We start from the raw sequence: 21433 nt of genomic DNA on the forward strand, positions 1-21433 counted from the left end.
GTGAGGGAAAGCAAAAGGATGGAAGGCATGGGAGTGAGGGTGCCAGAGATATGAAAAATTCCTGAGTTATTTTCCAAATAATCTGGCTTGGCAAGAAATGGGGGGAGGGGGCAGGAGAAAGGGAGAATCCCTTACTAAGCACATGTCCTATTAATTTTCAAACCCAAGTGTCTATTTCAATATAATCAATATATTGCTTATTGCCCTTCCCTTAACCTATCAAAGTATTATTTGAAAATAATTATTTGATGTCCAATAAACAGTCTCTCCTATTGAATTTTATTTGTGCCCCCCTGTGTTGTTTGTGCCTAAAAGGTGAAGTCCCAAGGTGCCTCCCTTCCACAGGCCTGGGCAGCTAAACCCACGGCTCTCTCCTCTCGACTAAAGATGATTGGGCTGGGTGGTTATCTGACCAAGGTGACCATTCACAGCCACCTCCGAGTGCAGCATGGCTCAGAGATGAGCTTAGCCCATCTCTCTCACAGGAATCTGAGCAAAGCAACACAGAATGAAGGTGCTGGTGAGCAGCTAGACAAGGCAGGTTAGGCCTTTGTGGGCTGTTTTAGGATATTCCTCCACAAGAAGACCCTTGAGTCTAGTGACAGGTGGTCCCAAGCAATGGTTGAGAGAGACAGAAAAGGGAACAAGCTAGTCCAGCACATTTTCCCAGTGGGCAACCTTGCTGGGGACTCTGAGAGCCAGAGTAGTATACATGCCTCAGTTATCTTGGCCAAGAGGTGGGAGAGGTGGGTATGGATCCCCTAACTGCTGGCAGGTATAAGTTGAAAACTGCTTACAAGGGGGTTGAGTCCCTTATACTTCTGGCCTGCTTTGGAAGAAAGCCCTCAGCAAAGAGTCATAGGTGCTGGCAGTTGTGCCCAGGAGTGACAAGTGCTGAGGGCATTTGCGTAAGGCACTGACGGTATCACTACACGGGCTTACATGCAAGCAGAAGCCATGATAGAGAGATGGTATAACATAACACGGATGACAGAAAACAGATGGAGGGGGAGGAGAGAGAGAGAAAGAGAGAGAGAAACCTTGGTTCCTTTCCTACTTCCAACCTAATGGTTCAACATTTTCTAGATTCCCATGAAAACTCTGCATCATTACAACCCCTGCCACTCCCATGCTGGTTTGAATGGACTTCTGTTTCTTATTCAAAAAAGAAGGACATTCTTTTCCTTATACCACCAGTAGTCACAGAGATGCAGAATCTCAGAGAAGATATCCTAACTTCTCCTTCATCCCAACACATTAATATGGGTTATTTTGGTTGCAAGCAACAGAAACTAACATTGGTAAACTTAAACAACAACAACAAAAGTGAATCTCCTAGAAGTATTTGAGGCATGCAGGGATGGAAAGGAAAGCCACAGCACTCGGCGAGGGACAGAAAGAAGCCAGACATAAGGTCTCGAGGGCAGGAACTTGATCTTCTCACCTGGGCATTACTGCCATAAAGAAGGGTTCCTTCATCTTTGCTAGATAGTCAAAACTCAGAGGCGAGAGCCTAGCTAGCCAACTTAGCTCTTACAATCACTGCCTCACTATGCTGGGCAGTAAAAGTACCTACAGAAAGCTCCTCCGAGGGAGCAAGAATTCCTAGAAAAAATGCTGTTAAGAAGGGGGAATGGGTGCAGGGTGGAGGGAATGCACACACACACGTGCACACATACACGCAGGCACGCACGCATACTATACTTACAGCATTGAGGAAACCCACCATGTAATGAAATGATCAGAGATGATAACACCATGTGAGAAGTGCTATCAGGGAGGCATGTACATCCAAAGAACTCCAGGTACTCCAGGAAAAGAGTAACTGGGGCCAAGAGGAAAGCAGAAAATATTGCTGAGATCCAACTCAACAATGAATAATTACTCCTAGCCAGGCATTGTGCCCACTGTGACATCTAAACAGAGTCTGGGAAGCTGGAAAAGAGCTCTGTGGAGCCTAAGACTGAATGAGGGCATTACAGGCAGAAAGGACAGCATGTGTGAAATCATGGAGATGTGACACAGCAAAGGCATGAACCACGGGCCGCAGGAGAGATCCGGGGGGGGGGGGGGAAAGAATGGGAACAGGAATGATCTTGGGTCATGAAGTCAGGATAAGTTTTCATTCCAAATTTGGGAGACTGGATTTATTCTAAAAGTAGAGGTCAGATATTAGAATACTGCAAGTGTTGTGAGACTGAGCTCTAGAGAGATCCATCTGGTGGATGTGGTGGATGAATCCTCTGATGGATCTTGAGTACACTCTAGGAGGGGCAATGATGCTGGGGCCAGCAGTGGGTTAGTTGCCTTGAGCACTGTTCATTCCAAGGGTGATGATATGAGAGCTGATCTAGCTCAGGACTTATAGATGAAGTAGTGACAATTGTAGCAGATATCTGGAGGGTAGAATTAGCAGAAATTGGCCATCAGCTTTGGGGGTTAGAGAGAACAGATAATATTAATAGAGAAGGCTCATGTGTTGACAATATTCAACAGGAATCATAAGGCTTCTCCTGGCCTCCTATGGTGGAAATGAGAAGGGCTAGTCCATTACTTCTACCAGAAATACAGTGTCTATCCCTGGAACTCCCATCTGGTTCTCAGAGCTCAGCCAAAAAGGAAAGTATGCTGGGAAGGGTATCAAGGAGAGCAAGGAATAGAACAGGATCCAACTGTCCCCACAGGGTTGACTATAGAGGTCATGGCCCCTTGCCCTGCTCTCCAAACTTTCAACTTTCCCTTCAAGACCTTCCCCAAATTGATGCCAATCTGATGCATCAACTTTATGTCCCACTTCTTCCCTGTACACATATCGTACTCCAAGCTAGACTTACTGCTTTCCCCTCTATACCTTTACTCAACCCACTCCAACCATCCAGAAAGCCTTTCACATCCTCCACATTCAGTACCACCTTCCTCTGCCACAAAGTCAGGCAGTTTAGGAAGCAGGAAGGAGGAAACAAAAAACAGGAAGCAGGAAGCAGAAGGTGAGAAAAACAGTAAGTAACACAGGTTGGGCTATGGATTCAAAGTGTAAGGAGAGAGAAACTGACCTGCCTTCTGCCTGGCCCTGTTTCTACAACAGGATAGCTAGAAGAAGGAGCCCATTCCCTCAGGTTCTACATGGAAAATGAGCACCAGACTCATACCATTCCCAAAATTTCACATAATGGCAAAAGAAAGAAACGGTGATTTTCTATAAGGAACTTAGGATGCTGAATGTAACAAGAAACCAAATAGCTTCTGCAGTGGGGAATGGGCTAGAGAGATTTGATCCAACCAGAGGAGTTTGGGGTGGGAGGGTAGTGGCCACCTTGTCTGTGTCCTGCCGTAAAGCAGTGCATGAGGGCAGTGTTGTAGATTGTTTTGAGGCCCCTTTCTGGGCGGCAGTGGAGTCTGAGGGGGAGCTTTTTCTTGCCTGTGTTTCCAGGCTTGCTGAGGGCAATAGGTTTGAACACTGATACTGATTGGGATCTTTCCTCGGGAGATCACACAGATGGCTTTTTCCTTCCTAGGACAGAATATTCAGAGTAAGAGGGAAGGGGAATTGAATATAGAAGGAAAGGTCAGAGGGTTCAGTTGTCTTTTCCTATCTTGTTCTGGGGCTTAAGGGGAGGACCTCAGTCTCCACCTGTGTTAATAAGCAGGCACAATCACTCTCCTGATCTACCAGCTAGCGAGAATAAAAATAAGTCACATTTGTAAACATGATCAAAAATATTGCCCCAATAGCTACTGCTATCACTGTCAGAGGGACTCCATTAACTGCTACCCAAACTGGTGTGTGATTATATCATATTTAGCCCCTCCCTACAGTTCTCTTGCAAAGCATATACAGATATAGATAGATCATGAACAGTTTTGTACAACCATTGTTCTTGGGTTTCAGCTGAGAAGTGTCTAGCCCTCCATGTGTCCCCCTGGGGGTACAATCTGTCAGGAGCAGGGTAGAGAGTTTTATCATCCTTCCCATAGAGAACTAGATTTCCTCGGGCCTCTCCCGAGCCAAGTAAACAGTGGGAGGGAAACGCTGACTCAGCATTGCAGTTTCTGTGGGGACACGTGCCAAGACAATATGGATCAGGGACTCAGGAGAGTTTGTAAACCAATGATGCAAATGCAAAAACAGTACGTTGGGCAAGAAGCCTGCTATGTGAATACCATGTCCACTGTTATGAGCTACCTTGCCATGAAAATCTCTTGGGAAACCAAAAATTACTCTCCTAACTTGGAGATTTTTCATCCTGAGTTTGAAATCAACCAGGGGTCAGTGGGGGGTTGTTCCAACTTGTACTTGAATATTAATTGCAGTCCTTTGTCTCACACTCTCTTCCATGTAGCCACCATCTCTATTCTAATTCCTTGGCATGGATTTGGACAGCCTGGGTGGAAACAGTTGTTTCTAAACAGATTAGAACTCTTTCCAAATTGTACAAACTCATCTCCCTCCCAACACCAGCCCATCTTTCTAGCTGCAACAGTTATAAGGCAGGGATTTGTGATAGGGAGGATTTCTGATAACAATGACCAGCCATAAGGCCCTAAATACTTAATATATAGGCAGACCTAGGAGGAAAGTTCTCTTGGCCTAAAAAGTGAATAATAATTTTGCTTTGTAAGAGGAAGGAATGCCACGAGCAGTTATGTGCTCTAGCCCTCTGGTCCTGCTCATCCCTTGCTTAGATCAGACTGCTGTTCCCATGTGAAGGGGTGAGTGGTGGGGACTCATCTGTAAGCTCAGGGCTCAGAGATTCAGGACAAGGGGTATACTTTGGTGGTTGGGAGGATATGGGGGAGCAGGCTGACTACACACACTTCTCAGTGTAGGGATATGGCATGCTAATATCCCACCAGGGACAAAAGTTGACAAGTCCATCAAAAGTCAATAAAACCAGCCATAGATATAGTGCTCTACACAGCACAGTTCTGGCCCAGTACTTGGGGCACCTACCTACCTTCTGGATTCAAACCCACCTTCTCCTTCATCCTCAACTTTACAACGGAGCTGATACTAGCATCCACCTCATAGGGTTCTTTGAAGAATGACTAATATGTGTTAAATCCTTAGGACAGCATCTGGCACTAAATAAGTAAGTGTTCAATAAACATTAGTTGCTACCATTTGCTCTGAGGCAGTATAAGAATTGCAAAATTTCACTCCTGAGAGTAAATTAAAACAGAAGATGTTTTATGTGTGGGACTGTGTTATGAAGAGACCCACCAGCACCAAGTCTCATTTACTCTTGTTTCTCTTCTCCCCTGCACACCTTTGCTCCATCTAAGCCATTTTCTGGCTATGTAAAGTCAGATCAGCTTCCCCCGAGACTTAACTCATCCAAAAGGTTCAACAAGAAGATCATGTATGACAATAGCCCATGGATATATTAAATATAAATGAAAGGAGATGTTTCACTACTCGATACCCACCATTTAATGAGGTTTAATATATGACCAGCACTTTTCTGCATATTACCTCATTTCATCCTTTAAAATTTTGGTAGGATTAGTTTTATTATTCCTATTTGACAAAAGAAAGAGAGAGAGAAGGGGAAAGAGAAAGGAAAGAGAAAAGAAAGGGAAGGAAGAAAAGAAGGAGAGGAGGGAAGGAGAAGGAAGGAGAAAAGAGGAGAGGGGAGAAGAAGAGAGGAGAGGAGAATGGAGGAGAGGTGAGGGGAGGAGAGGAGAGGAGAGAGGAGGAGAAGTGAGGAGAGGAGAATGGAGGAGAGGTGAGGGGAGGAGAGGAGAGGGGAGGAGAAGTGAGGGGAGGAGAGGAGAGGGGAGGAGAAAAGAGAGGAGGAGAAGTGAGGGGAGGAGAGGAGAGGGAAGGGGAGGAGAGGGGAGGGGAGGAGAGGAGAGGAGAGGAGAGGGGAGGGGAGGAGAGGGGAGGAGAAGTGAGGGGAGGAGAGGAGAGGGGAGGAGAAGAGAGGGGAGAGGAGGAGAAGTGAGGGGAGGAGAGGAGAGGGAAGGGGAGGAGAGGTGAGGGGAGGAGAGGAGAGAGGAGGAGAAGTGATGGGAGGAGAGGAGGGGGAGGAGAAAAGAGAGGAGGAGAAGTGAGGGGAGGAGAAGTGATGGGAGGAGAGGAGAGAGGAGGAGAAAAGAGAGGAGGAGAAGTGAGGGGAGGAGAGGAGAGGGAAGGGGAGGAGAGGGGAGGGGAGGAGAGGACAGGAGAGGAGAGGAGAAGGCTGTATTTGGCTTGTGTCTTTTTGTTGTTGTTGCTGTAGCTTGGTTTTTATTTTTTTAGGCCTTCATAAACCTTAAGTCACACTAAATACTGATTCATTCAAAGAAAACTGCAGAGAAACAAGTCTTCCTTCTACTGAAAGAGCTAACTCAACGGGTACCTTCTTCTCTGTAAGCATTCTCTGACTCTCCTTAAAGACATAGCTTCTCCCTCCTTCCTACTCCCTTGTGTTTTTTCCATGCTTTCCAGGTTGATGATGATGATGAGGTCATTTTTTAACCTCTCCGGACAGGACTGTGAACTCTTCTTCAAGAGCATCCCTAGCCCCTGGACACCACATGGTACAGGAAAGGTGCTCAATATTGAATTGAATGAAGAGGATGTTCTGTTATTTTATGGATGCCCTGCCTCCAAAAAAACTATGACTTTGTTTCAAGCCTTCTTGCAATGAATGGAATATTTTTGACCCCCTCCCCCCCGGTGTGATGGTATTAGGAGATGGGACCTTTGACAGGTGATTAGGTGATGAGGGTGGGGCCATCATGGTTGAGATTAGTGTCCTTACAAAAGAGTCCCATGAGAGACACCTCACGTCTTCCATCATGTGAGGATACAGCCAGAAGGTATCATCTCTGAGCCAGAACACAGGGCTTTACAAGAAGACGAATATGCCCACACCTTGCTCTTGAACTTTCCAGGCTCCAGAGCTCTGAGAAATAAATTTCTGTTCTTTAAAATCTACTCAGTTTGTGGTATTTTTCTATAGTAGCCTAAATGGACTAAGCCTTTCTTTTCTTTCTTTTTTTTTTTTTTTTTTGCTTCCTTTACTTGAATCTTTAAAGAAGAGACAGCTAGCTCCTTTGTGAGCAAGGAGTCTGTCACCAAGGTGGGGAGAAATTGGAGAAAGTAAAGATGAGGACAATGATGCCTATTCAGATGGTGAGAAGTTAGAGAAAGGAAGGAAGAGGACAATGATGCCCACTACCATTCAACATGGCTCTGGGGATGAGGTCCTAGCCTATGCTGATAGACAAGGAAAAGAAGTGGATTGGCAAAAGAAGAGACAAATTATAATTTTTAGATGTTATGATTTTATGATTGCCCACATTAAAAAATCCAAAAAATATGCAAACAATTAAAACTAATAAGGGTCTGTGGCAAGATTAAATAAAAAAAAAAATCAATGTCCTAGAATTAGAAGAGGGAGAAGAAGACAAAGTAAGAAAACAAAAAAAGAAGGATATATAATGTGTTTCTAGTCAAATACCTCATTTGGGGGAGAACAGAGAGAGACATGGATCAGCTTACCACAGGGAAGACCTTCCTAACTAGGAAGAAGTATGTGGAGGGCTTCAAGCTAAATTGGCACAAAGAGTAGGGGACATATAATTAAATGATGATTGAACTAGATGTCCTTTCTGATTTCCTCCAATCCTGAGACCAGCTCAGGATAAAACACTCTGGCAAATTCAAAAGGAAGAACATATATAATCATTACTTGTCTGGGGAGTATTGTACGTAGCCCCTAAGAATGTCCCAATGAGCCCAGCCTCCTGGTTTTCACACTCTTGTGCAAATCCCTCCTCTTGAGCATGGATTGGATTTACTGACTTGTCCTTAACAAATGGAATACCACAGACGTGGAAGATGTCACTCCCAAAGTTAGGTGATAAAAAGACTGTCACTTCCCTCTTGGGTGCTCTCTGTCATTTGTGCAGCTAGCACCAAAAGCAGCCAGCTGCCAGGTTACAAGGTGCCCTATGGAGAGATCCACATGGCAAAAGACTGAGGGAGGTTCTGGCTAATACCCAGCAAGGAACTAAAGCATTGAGTCCAACAGGCACGGGAAATGGAATCCAGTCAACAACCATGTAAGTGAGCCTAGAAGTTCAACCTCCTCATTCAGGCCTTCAGATGAAGGGCAGCCCTAACTGACACCTTGACCCCAACTTCATGAGAGCCCATAATTCTAGAAGTACCTCACTCCACTGCATCCACAGTGAGGAAGTACCTCACTCCTCTGACCCACAGAGGTTTAATCTGCTGAGGTTTGAGATCATTTGTTATGCAGCAGTAGATAATGAATACAAGAGTCTTTTCATCTGTAGCTCATATCTTGAACCTGGGCTTCTAGTCAGTAGCCTATGATTTTTATAGGTAATTCTAAAATTTTTCTTCTTATGATAGTCATATATCTTTGAATTCTTGTGCCTTACCCTACCTTAGTATCTAAATTGTGTAGGAGTAGGAGGAGGGTGCTACAGATTCTGACTTAACCTTGAAGGATGTATACTTATCATGAGTTGATCCCCCAGAAAACTAGCTGCAGCTAACACATTCCCACTTGCATGTTCTCTGGCCACACAGATAGAACCATTAAAAACACCAAACCACATCCCACCTGAAATTAACTGTGACTCTGGAATAGGACTGAGAAGGCAGGTCATGTCCATGCTTTCACTATGGTTTTAATGCTCACCATCATTCTCCCCAGCAGTACTGAGTTTCCACTGCCAACCTGGTGGTCATGCAAGCATTTGGCCTTGTCAACATGAGGCCGCTCCCTCAGGCTGGGCTACCCAATACTCTTTCCCCTGCCTCTTCTCATTACCTGCTGCATGCTTGTCTTTCATCTCAATACCTCTTCCTTTGTGATGTGCTTCCTGACCCCTTAAACCAAGTCTGAGTTAGGTGCTCCCCCTGTATTCTCCAACAATCTCTTGTACTTCCCCAGTCACAGCACTCCTCATGTTGTATTATAACTCCTTGATTATATTAATAAACCTTTTTCCCTCCTAGATTTAAACTGCAAGACAAGCTAGCTAATAGCTTTTGGTCACTGTTGCATCTGCAATGCCTAGTACCGTCTCTAGCACTTAATAATTGAATGATAAATATTTGTTAAATGAATAAATGGCTTTGTACTCTTCAGGCCAAAAGTTTTCTTCCAGAACTTACCTAAGCATCTTAACATCAAAACTCAGAGAACTACAACCTGGATTTTTAAAAAAATGTAGACAACAAAAGGAAATTAGAATGTGAAAAGAATACGTATTCAAGGGAGAGTGGGAGGGTGAGTCAGCTGTCCAGAGTACGAAAGCTATCAGATGCACTTAAGCTACAATTCCCTGGCAAATTCAGGTGAGGGTGTTCAGTTGGCCTAAATTATCTGGATAATTCTTCCTTTTGCTTTGGTCCATAAACTCTTTTCTCTCCTTTGTAATTGGGTAGCTGGAAGAGCTTGTCACTCCCGCCGGAGAACATGGATGGGCTCCAAAGCACTGACCTTCTTCATATCCAGTTTCATCCCTTTTAGTTCCAGTTGCTTCCCTGGGTTAAGGACTTCAGAACTGTTTCAGAGTGACTTTCTGTTTCAACCAATCTTATGATTGAACCTGGGTGAGCTTCACTGTCTGGTATTCACTTTGCAAATTATTCCAGCTTTGAGAATGTCGATGCCAAACTTTTAAAATATGATGGAAGGAAAGACTTTAAAATATTTTCAGAAAAATTCTTATTGATGTCTTAAATCTTTTGCAATTCATTTCAAACCACATGACTATGCAAAACAGCTTCCAGAAATTTTGCCATCCCTAGCTTGTATAGAAATAAATCACTTTGAACAAAAATGAGTTAAAATTCTATCAACAAGGGTATTGATAGGAGGGATACCACCTATATCAACAAGGTTTTGCTGTAGAAGAAACCACCCCAAAACTTAGTGGCTTAAAATAGCCACTTTTTATTGGGCTCTCAATTCTATGAATTGGCCGGTGCTGCTCATCTCTGCTGCTGGTCACTCTTGTGTCACGGCAGTCAGCTGATAGGTGGCTGATGGCTGGGTGATCTGGATTGGCCTCTCACATGTCTGGTAGTTGACAGGCTGTCAGCAGGGCCCTTGGCTCCATCTTCCAGGATGCTAGCTCAGGCTCATCAGCACAGCAGTCTCTATTTCCAAGCTCAGCACGAGAGAGAAAGCTCCAAAGAACAAGTGATTTTCAAGTTTCTGCTTGCTTCACATTTGTTAATGCCTTAAGTTCCGTGGCTAACCAAGACTCCAGAGCTGGAGAAACAGAATCTGCTCCTTAGAGGAGTCTCTGCTACATCAAAGAGAAGTGGCTGTAGAAAGGGGAGGATAAGTGTCCTTTCTGTACTCTATCGTGGTATCATTTCTATACGATCGACTTTACTGAATTCTCATGGCAGCTGTGTGAGGAAGCACTTATTTCCATTTTATGGAAAAGGACACTGAGGCATAGAGATGTGAAGTAAAGTGCTTGTGGTTAGACCACTAATTAGTGCCAAAACTGGGGTCTGGGCTCAGTCCTGCCTTGTTCTGAGGTCTGCATTTCTTATCATTCAGCTTCCCATATAACCCAAGTTCCTGGCTGGTTGCTAACAGGTTGCTAATCTGAACTCGTGTCTTTTTTTAATATGTATTCATTTCATGTATATAAGCAGCAGCCTCAGTCTGTGTTTATCAAATATTTTCAAAATATTTTGCAAAGATTATTTTTATTACCAGTTCAATGAAACCTCAAGCCCCAGATGTGGTTAGTCAGGCTCTCCTCTCCTGAACTTTCAAGCCCGCAGGCACTTTATGGTAAGGCAGCTTCTACTCCTTCAACTCCTTAGTGACATGACTTCCCACTTACAAACAGAAAGAAGCTTCTTTTTTGAAGCCATGAAATTCTGCTGCAAGTTCCACCCTTGGAAGAGGCAAAGTTCAGAACCTCCAGGCCCATTCTGGCTCAGCTTCCCTTTCCAGATCTAGAGCAGGAAGAGGGGCACTGGGGAAGGGAGAGACTCAGGACCACAGCGAGGGATGTGGTTGCCTTTTGGCCCAAATAAGATGGGTCATGTGAGCTCTTCAAGTTTCAGACAGATTGTGAACCACAGCAAAAATGAAACCAGAGGCCAGGTGTGGTGGCTCACATCTGTAATCCTAGCACTTTAGGACGCTTAGGTGGGTGCATCGCTTGAGGCCAAGAGTTCAAGACCAGCCTGAATAATATGGTAAGCTCTACCCAAAATAGAAAAATTAGCTAGGCATGTTGGCATGTGCCTGTAGTCCCGGCTGCTCAGGAGACTGAGGCAGGAGGAATGTTTGAGCGTAGGAGTTTGAGGTTACAGTGAGGTGTGATGACGCCACTGGACTCCAGCCTGGGCAACAGAGAGAGACCCTGTTTCACAATAAACAAACAAACAAGTAAAACCAGAGCCACGCAGAGTGTGGTGGCTCAGGCCTATAATTCTAGCACTCTGTGAGGCTGAGGCAGATGGATCACTTGAGCTCAGGAGTTCAAGACCAGCCTGAGCCAGAACAAGACCCCATCTCTACTAAAAAGAGAAAAACTAGCCCAGTGTTGTGGGCGCCTTTCCCAGTCCCTGCAAAAGTGTTTTCTCCATGTTCTGCTTCTGTCTCTCCATCTGTCTTCCTGCGGTCCCCTCTTCCTCACCGGTCTCCCTGGCTGTTTCCCTGGTATCTCCAGACCCTCTTCTCCTTCCAATAGCCCTTTCCATTCACATTTCTTTGAAGCCAAACTCCCTTTCCTCTCCTCCCCTTACCTCTCTTTGCCTGAGGAATACCATTGCAATAGACCCAGGCCCCAAAGATGCCTTTGGCTGCAATTTGGCGAGACAGAGACCCATGAGGTGAATTAAATGCACTCAATGAAGCTGGTAATCCTGTTTATTTTGAGGGAATAGAAACACATTATTTTTTACTTACATCTATTCTGATTCTACTCTGAAGTCTCCCATTGAGCAGGAATGAATTTATCTTCATTTGACAATTTTATGACCCAAATCAGCCAGTTCTGTCCATTTATCTGATTTAAAATGCAACCAAAGTACTATACTGCTTTAACAGAAATCCAACCATGGCCAACAGTGCCTGCCATAAGCATAGATTTTTCATAATATGTGAGGTTCTCAGCATGGCTATCGGGGCCTCTGGTTAAGCTTACCTCTTGAATGACCATTAATCAGCAACAGAAATGATTCAGTAATGAAAACAAGTGCTTACCCTTTTTTTCTTTTTAAAAGATTTATTAAAGCTCCTAAGAGGTTGTTTTTATAAAACCCAGCCCTTAGAGTGGCTGACCTTAAAATTATGTTTATCTAAGCTATATTCCCCAAAACGTTGACCAACATGATAAATAATTTATTTAATGTTTCCTTAAATATTATTTTATTTGGTTTAAACCCAAAGTAGAAACTTCTTCTCCCCAAAAGGAACACTGTCTCATTTTTGTATACAATGGAAACATTTAGGAACAAATAAAAGAAATAAAATCTTTTTCATAAATGTTGGCTTACTTCAGGAGCTAGTTAACACTGAGGCCGCAAAATAAATGTTGTGACATTTGGCTGTTAAATTAGAAACTGGGAACTTTGGTTGATGGTTATATGCTTATTTTGAGCATTTCCCTATACTGGTAGGAAAATATCCACAAATAAACATAGCAAGTAAGACACAAAGGGATTATCAGTAGGAAAGTGCTCTCCACCCAAACCAAGCAGGAGCAACCACACCAACCATGTCCACAGTTCCAAAAGTCTTCTTCCAGAAGTTTTGGTAAATCCAGAGCTTAGCTACATTGAAAATATCTTCAGGAGAACTTGTTAAACATACCCCCAGGGGCTCTGAAGAATTACCCCACCATCTACTGGAGAAGATATCACAGAATTCCTGGCCCTGACAGAGGTGGGCCCTGGCATAATCTAGCCAATCAGATTCCACTTTGTGGACCTTGACCTAAAATAGCCAATCAGATTCCACTTTATGCGCTGACATAAAATAGCCTAAAATAACCAATCAGATTCCACTATATGCTCGGACATAGGCTAGCCAATCAGATTCCCCCTTTGGGACTCTGTGATTGGTCAAGTTACACGTGATACTCAATCTGAGCCAATTATAATCCCTGCGGTACAAGTCTTTGTATATATTACACACATACAAGTGCATATGAATGAAATAGGAGGAGAGGGGGGCCCCTTTTTGAACCATAGAACTAGAAGCAAATCAGAGGCTTCCCAGGAAGAAGCCTGACTAGGGAGGACACAGGATTAGCAAAACTGAGTGATGGTGCTGAGTGATTTCTGACAACCCTGTATGAGCCCCTGAATCCAGCCATGCCTGCCCTGTAACTCCCCATCTTGCTTAAGCTGGCTGGAATTGTGCTGGCATGTCACCTCTAATAACCAAGAGTCCTGACTAATCCAGGGAGTGGAGAATGAGGCACAAAGTGCCCTCAGGTGATGTTTATTTTTTCCCCAACTTTCTCATGGTAACTTAGATTTATGCCTGTCTTAAATCTTGCCTTCAGAGCTGCATATAATTCTGTTCGCTCCCTTTTTTGGTAAAAAGTTCCACCAAAGGAACAGGGAAGTCAGGACACCTAGTCAGAGTCTCACTGCAATGAACATGATGAACATATCCTAGACCAGGCCAGTCACTTAAAAGCATTCTTATTGATTTTAGAGCACAATTTTGGATTAACATTAAACATGGGTGTGTGCTCAATGACCTGGCAGTTCTTACACTTTAAATCAATTATGAAAGTAGACTGTGAAGGCTCATTTTGAGTTATCTGCAGATTTACATGGCACCTTAAAAATAAGATGTTGCATGTTGTTGGGAGCAATTTACATATATAGTCTCACTAAAGCCTCCCCCAAATCTTATGTGGTGGGTTTCATTACTACCCCATTTTACACATAAAGGACAAACAACCAGAATGGCTCAGAAACTTGCACAGGTAATGGGTTGTGGAGGCTGGAAGAAATTCTGGGTCTATAGTATCCTATTCCTCCCTAAACTCTGGAAACTAGGTTGAGAAATCGAAAACCAGAGGGATGGCCATGGGGGAGATCAGTGTATCCCAGGAGAGGCTGTTAAGAACAATCACCAGTAAGCAAAGAATATTGAACTTGGAGTCAGATTGTTCTGGGGTTGACATGCTGGTTTGCCACTTCTTTCCTCTGTGTTCTTGGGCCCATTTCTTTATCCCTCTAAGCCTCAGTTTCCTCCACTGTAAAGCAAGGCTATTAATACAACTATCAACAATTCTCCCATCCCGAGTTAGAGAAAATTCTCATTAGTAAAGTATCCAAGAATAAAAGAGCAAGTATCCAACATACTCAACACTAGCAAGAAGCCAGTAGACAAACAAACGTAAGCCCACACAAGAGAAAAACTCAAATTCAAGTTAGGGGAAGGGATAGTAGGGACGGGGAAGATGCCATTAGAATGGGGAGGAAGAGATGTTCTCCAACTTCTAGCCCCAGGCGTTAAGTATCTGTTCTTCTCCCTTGGAGCCCAGGCCCTGTGCTTTACGGAAGTCCAGCCTGGCCTATGAATAACTAGATGCCCTGAGGATGACTGGCCATCTTGAATGCTTAAGCCATGACCACACTCCAAACTAAATGCAGCGTCAAGAAAAATTCTAAGCAAGAGTAGCAGAAGAACCAGCCCAGCTGTACTCTAGCCAAGCCACAGAATTGTAAAAAATAATTAACTATTGTCATTTTAAGGCATTACTTTCTGGGACGATTTGTTAGGCTGCAATAGACAACTGACATATTTACTTACCTCAGGTTGTCAGGAAGATTAAACAAGTTGATGTAATTAAAAGCAGAACATTAGAACAGAGTCTGGCGTTCATGTAATCAGCACCTGTTTATTGGGCAAGTACTTTGTGCCCATCCTTGCCAGAGGCTATTGGGATACCGAGGCGAGCAAATCAAAGTCCCTAGCCCCTTGGAGCTTACATTATAAGAGGAGAAACACTATTTAGACCAAAATAAACAATATGACCACAAATACTGCTTACTGCTGAGAAGAGTTACTATATAGCAACACAGTATTATTTGCGTCTGCTGCTAATTACTCTTGGTTCACGTGCCCTTGGTTTATGCCTGCAGAAACTCAATGAAAACAAAGCAAGGTAGGAAGGCGAAGGTTGAGAGATGGAAGACCTACTTTTAGATGGTGTGGTCAGAATGGCCACTTCTGTGCATACACCCGTGATTCCTCTTGCATGCACTTATTTGCACAGTACATTATAATAACTTGATTCATCTCATCTTCCCTCCGGGGAGACAGGGGCATTTCTCATTCGGATCTGTGGTTTGGGCAGTGGTGGACACCCAGTAGGTGCACAGAGGAATGTTTATTGACTGACTTCATGAATGCATGTCTTAGAGTGAGGCTTACCAGGTCACAATACAGGGTGAAAGCCACTGAGCCCAGAAGGAGACAGGCAGAACCTCAGGTGGCCTGAGGCCTGCCTCCTCCTGCACCCTGATAAAGTACAAGGTCCAGTTCCAGCCTCACCAGAAGGAAGCCTGGGGGAGCAGAGGTTTTTGTCCCATAGGAGAAACTCTGTCCTTTCCTTCCCTGCCTGGATCCTACCTCATCTGGCCTTCTGGAAATAACATCCCAGTTGCCTTATGAAAAACGCCACGTCAGATTTCAAAGAAAACACCTTGGTTGTACACAGCCACAGGCCAATGGGGTACATTCCCCTCTGCCCTCCTCTCCAAACCCTCCTTTATTCTCTGCCAGACCAGACAGCAGTGGGGTGACTCCATCCTCCAGAGAGGCTCCACATTCCACAAAGGGGCCGTCACTATTTGCCACTCTGGAGAGAAAACCTGTGACGGGCCTTCCCCTGCGAGCCCTCTCTCTCTCCCCCGCCTCTCCTCCAGCTGCTCCTGGTTCAAGCCGCTGCCTGCCCTGGCTAATAATGCCTTGTCACGCAGTGACAGAATTATGGTCTCACACTGGTTTCACATGTCACAAATAATTGCGTTCATCGCGCATCATATTGAAGTTGTCAGGACTCTCTTACGCCTATAATTTGTGTGAGTTGATCATACTTTGGTAAATCAGCAGGTCACGACCTGTACCCTTTAGCCTCAGTGGCTGGCTGAGAATGACCTACAAATCTTGTGACAGGGACAACAGAGAGGCTATGAACTGCTCAATTGCTCGTGTCTATCAGCTGCTGCGGAGAAAGCCCTGCTCGCTCCTTTCGCCGTCACTCTAAACGGCGCACACGGCACCCTATGTCATCCCGTCTTCATTTCTCCACATCTGGTTCCCCCCCTGAATTTTTTTTAAGTACTTTTGGATATTTCTAATTTTTTTTCTTTTCCACAAGACATTTTGGTGCCAAGCTCAAGTGTCTTTTGTCCATGTGTTTTAAATAAAACCCTCCAGTGTCTGTGATAAAGTGAACAGACCTCACTCTCTGTGTCCAGCCCAACCGAATAGCGCTCTACAAAATGGTTAAATCCCGCTGGCAGCTTTATGAGCTCCTTTCTAACACTTTATTGGGTAACACATTCACAAATAGTGTTCCCGAGCCTTTGTTTTCATTAAGGTACAACGTGTACCATCAAGTTGCATTTAATTCACTGCTCTGTATTTTATACACAGTATCGCTGACCGAGGCCTTCAGTATCTAATACTGGAAAGGGGGGTAATGAAGTCCAAGTTGCTTTTATTACCCTGAATCTCCAATAATTGGCTTCTAAAAAGTCAGTGGGAAAGAAGCAAGATGACCAATCTCTGGCCAGACCGATGCTTTGCAGCTATGCGGGGAGGGGGGCAAGGAGAAAATGGTTCTATGTGGGTCTGTCTCTAAAGGAGCTGCTTCAGGTTAGGTGCCCAGAAAGTGCCCAGCCTCCTTCTTGGTTTAAGAAAAAGAAGATGGTGGTGCCAAGGTGATGTCTGCTCTTGTGGCTTTCTGTTTTTACAAAGTGCCCCATTCCTATAAAGAAGCACTCTCAGGGGTATCCAACCTATGGCCTATGGGGTGCAAGTGGATTATGTGAGGACATTTTTGCTTATCTGTGGTGGTGGGTATCATCAAAATTATGCATGGACCTTTTTCTTTCTTTCTTTCTCTTTTTTTTTTTTTTGCTCATCAGCTTTCATTATTGCATATTTAATGTGTGACCGAAGACAACTCTTTTTCCAATGTGGCCCAGAGAAGCCAAGCGGTTGGGCACCCCTGCTAGAGGGCTTACAATTCTGAAGGCAGATGGCAACATCCAATGCCCATCCTGAGGTGCCAGGAAGTGAGGACGACACCATTTGTCAGAGTAACTGCAGGTGTACAACAGAAGATGGAAACCCAGCCGGCCTCTCACTCCAGCCTGTCGGAGGCAGGTGCAGGCACCCAGGGAAGGGGTAGGAACCATGGAGAATGAGCAGCTCACACAAATGACACAGGGCATTACAGAGAACACAGGGCCAAGTGCTTGGCCTCCCATCACCTCTTCTGGTTCAGGCTCAGGCTCCTGATGATTCTCAGCACTGGAAGGCATTTCACTTTCCATGGGATTTAGAACAGCTGGTCACAGGGTTAAGGTGAGTGGGGTGGGGGTAGGGGGAGAAAATGCAGAGTTCAGGTCTCGGCTGTACACCTCCAGAGACACCAGCTATGAGGAAATCTCAATACAGACGTGGGTGGTCAGGGACTGTGGGTTTCCCTTTCAGCTCTCTTTGCTGAGAGAATTTAATGGCAAAGGCAGACAGATGGGGGTTCAAATCACGGCACCACCACTAACTAGTCTGGTCACCTGGGCAAGTTACTTCAACTCTCTGGGCCCTGTATCCTCATGTGTAGGAGCTGGCACACAGTAGGTGCACAGTATATCTTATTTGTTTCTGTCTAGGCTTTTGTTTGTAAACAGTCTGATGACTAACTTAGCAGAGAAGGAGTTTGTAAGAAGGATGTTGGGGAGCTTATAGGGTCTACCACAGTGGGGCTGGAGGACTGAGTTCAAAAATGTGCTGGAACAGGCTGGGGGAGGTAGCTCACCCCATAATCCTAGCACTCCAGGAGGCCCAGGTAGGTGAACTGCTTGAGCTCAGGAGTTCAAGACCAGCCTGAGCAAGAGAGTGAGATCCCTGTCTTCTAAAAATAGCAAAATGTGCCAGGCATTCTGGTGGGAACTGTAATCCTGGCTACTTGGGAAGCTGAAGCAAGAGGATCACTTGAACCCAGGAGTTTGAAGTTGCTGTGAGTTATGACACCACAGCACTCTACCCAGTGTGACAGAGTGAGACTCTGTCTCAAAAACAGAAGAAAAAAAAAGAGAGAGAGAGAAAAGTGCCAGAACAAAGAGGTTAGAGAGTAGAGGGCAGAGTTGATGTCAGACCCTGGACAGAGTCTGGTTATGACACTATCCCTGGCACCACCACCACTGGCCCTTTGATTGCAGACCTGGACTCTGGAGCCCAGTATCCTCAACATTCTATTCTTAACATGGGGCTGGGGGCAGGGTGGCATTCAGGCTTCGTGTTTTATTCACAATGACTTTAGTACGGTACTTTTTTCTTTATTCTTTTTGCTTCCTTTTCAACAAAGGGGAAGTGAGAACCTATAACGAAGCAGCCCAGTCAGCTTGTCCAAACCCATGCAGTGTATAAGTGACGCTGCTTGGAGCGGAATTCACGCTCACCTCCAGTTCCTAAGTTTTGTCCATAACTAGCTCATGGGGTAGCTTGGGAAAACTCAGGGGGAGAGAGAAGCTCTGGCTTCCCAGAGGAACGCTGAGCACTGGCTGTCAGGTGCAACATCACTTCCGACCTCACTGTCTGCCACTGGCCAGAAAGAGCTCGAAAGAAGTTTCCCAGCTGGCCAAGCACAATGGCAACTCCGTCAAATCCACGATAGGGAGCGAATGAAAATGCGTTCGGAAAATTCAGTCACATGCTCCCTTATTGAGCAGTTATGTTCAGGCATCAGGCTAAGTGGTGTTATTTTACTTACTATTCAGAATAAATCAGGTAGCTATCTAGCAGGACCCCCAGTTTATGAACGGGGGCGTCAAGGCTCCTGAGTCTGAGGACGTGTGGAACGACATGGCCGCAACACAAAAGCTGGGCCTTAAAGCTTCGCCTTCAAAGCGGGATGTGCCCACAGATGTCTCTGGGTGGCGGCGGCATATGAAAAGGACACAAGAGTCCCAGGGCACAATATCATGGGTACTTAAGAAATGCCTGGTGATCTCATAATCTCTCAAACCGGTATTGTTTGGGCTGAGGGATCAAGAGACAAAAAGCTGAGGAATATTTCATGATCTGGAAACTTTCAGTTCCTTTAATATGAAAATGCTCGACATGAAGTATTAAAGATGTAAGGATTCAGAGGTTGCAGGAGGCCAAAGAAGATTAAGAGATTCTTTCCCCCAAATGAAGTGCGTAGCGTATCCATGATGGGGCACAGAGATCCCCTGCCCTTCCCCCACCCTCTCCACTTAATAGGGAAAATGCTGAAAACTTTGAAGAAATGCGTTCTTTGTTCTTTAAGTTCCATGATTAATTAGGTATAAGCCATGTTTCAAAACGTTTCGTCATTTATTTGTAATTCTCCCCAGAGCGTATACAGTGACTTGGCTCAGAACGCATAGATTACATTGCAAATGCTGCTCATATGCTGAAACTCGGTACGTTTCTTTCCCTTTCCCTTCTCTGCTTTCCCCTGGAATTCTTGAGTAGAAGAACAAAGCTGATTTCACTAGGAGGGCACACGCTCCTCTGACTGGATTTTCCTGCCCATCAGGGACCCCCAAGGGGGCCTGGGACTGGAAACAGTTGGCAGGCAGCCATGTGCCCACACGTGGATGGACCTCTGCAGTGGCTCTAACCCGCTGCGTCCCTGCACCAGTCAGGCAACGATGTCCGTTTGCTTCAAGTTGGTCTTCAGCCCCCCCGTCTCCAGCCACACCCCTCCCTGGGAGCACGAGCCAGTGAGCAGTGTGGTGTGGTCAGCATGTGGACTCCAACTGCAACATCTCCCTCTGACGTCTACTGAGTCAATGGTATAATTAAAGATGATTTAACTGAGTGTTTCATTCAGAATGTGATCTCTGTGAATGTTCACTTTTTGTCTTAAGTTGTTTTTAATTTGGCCCAACTCTCAGCCCCAAATGCACACACATGTACGTACATAGGAGCACTCCTGGGGTGGGTGATTTAAGACAGTGTGTGGAGCAGCAAGGCTTGTGTGTGTCTAGAGAAATTACACTGATGAGACAAGTTCCCCAGTGCGAGCAATCTCCACAATGTCTGTGTATACAATGCACACGTGCATGCAACACACACAAGACACACGTATACAAGGTCTTGGGGGACACATGTTACCGATTCCAAGGTGGACACTGTCCAGTCTTGCCTTCTTTCAGACCCCATACGCTCTACTGAGACAACGCCTACCTTGGGAATATCTTTGCTTCCCTTCACTCTTTTCAAAGAAAATTCTTCTCCAAAGCTCAGATCTAATGCCACCACCTGCTTGACGTCCTTACATTGCTACTATCAGAGCTAACTGGATTGTTGGACCCTCTTTAAGATGGATTGCACTTGACCCAGGCTGAAGCCCAGTCTCAGGAAGTTTCATGTGCCTGGATCTTGAAAGTGTGCTGAATTGAATTGCCAGCGGTATTGGTTTGGTAGGGCTACCATGTTGGGTGGCTTACACCAGAAATTTATAGTCTCACACTTCTGGGCTCTAAAAGTTCAAGATCAAGGCATGGGGAGGGTAGGTTCCTTCTGAGAACTATGAAGGAGAATCTGTTCCAGGCCCCTGTCCTAGCTTCTGGGAGTTTGCTGGCCAGCTTTGGTGTTCTTTCTTTTGCAAAGCATCACTCCAGTCTCTGCCTTCATCTTCACACAGAATTCTTCCTGCGTGCCTGTCTGTCTCTGTGTCCAAATTTGCCCCTTTTATGGGTGGATGGTTTCCAGTAAAAGTCAGAAAACCTACCAGAAAAATTCTGAAAGAGCTATAATGTATCCTTTTTATAAAGAACAATCACTTTAGATTAGGGCTCACCCTAATGACTGCACCTTAACTTGATTGCCTGTGAAGACCCTATTTCCAAATACGGCCACATTCACAGGCACTGGAGGTTAGGACTTTACCATCTTTTTTTCTCTCAGGGAGTGGAAGTCGACCCTACTCAACCCGTAACACTAGGAGTGAATGAGTAACAACCGTAAGGAGTCAGAGGTAAGTCTGAGCCCCCAGCTTCACTCTGCTTGTGATAATAGCAGAGGCAGAGCCCTGAGAACTCTGGGAGGGTAACGACCACAGTAACATCTGGGCCCGTCTTTATCCTCAGACTCAGGTTGTCCTAGATCAGTGGTTCTCAACCTGTGGGTCGTGACCCTTGTAACAATGAAAATACATCCTGCATATCAGATATTTACATTATGATTCATAACAGTAG

General features: G+C 45.0%; 1 non-coding gene across 1 annotated transcript; it reads right to left on the reverse strand.

Annotated features, from left to right (window-relative positions):
* Window positions 1-20936: 20936 nt before the first annotated feature.
* Window positions 20937-20997, reverse strand: LOC111724335. The gene has a single exon (XR_002772649.1). It is a non-coding gene; the product is annotated as a U7 small nuclear RNA (small nuclear RNA).
* Between the last annotated feature and the right edge of the window lie 436 nt (window positions 20998-21433).

This window comes from Otolemur garnettii, unplaced genomic scaffold (assembly GCF_000181295.1).
Source record: "Otolemur garnettii isolate 467f Iridium unplaced genomic scaffold, OtoGar3 scaffold00021, whole genome shotgun sequence".
Taxonomy (NCBI): domain Eukaryota; kingdom Metazoa; phylum Chordata; class Mammalia; order Primates; family Galagidae; genus Otolemur; species Otolemur garnettii.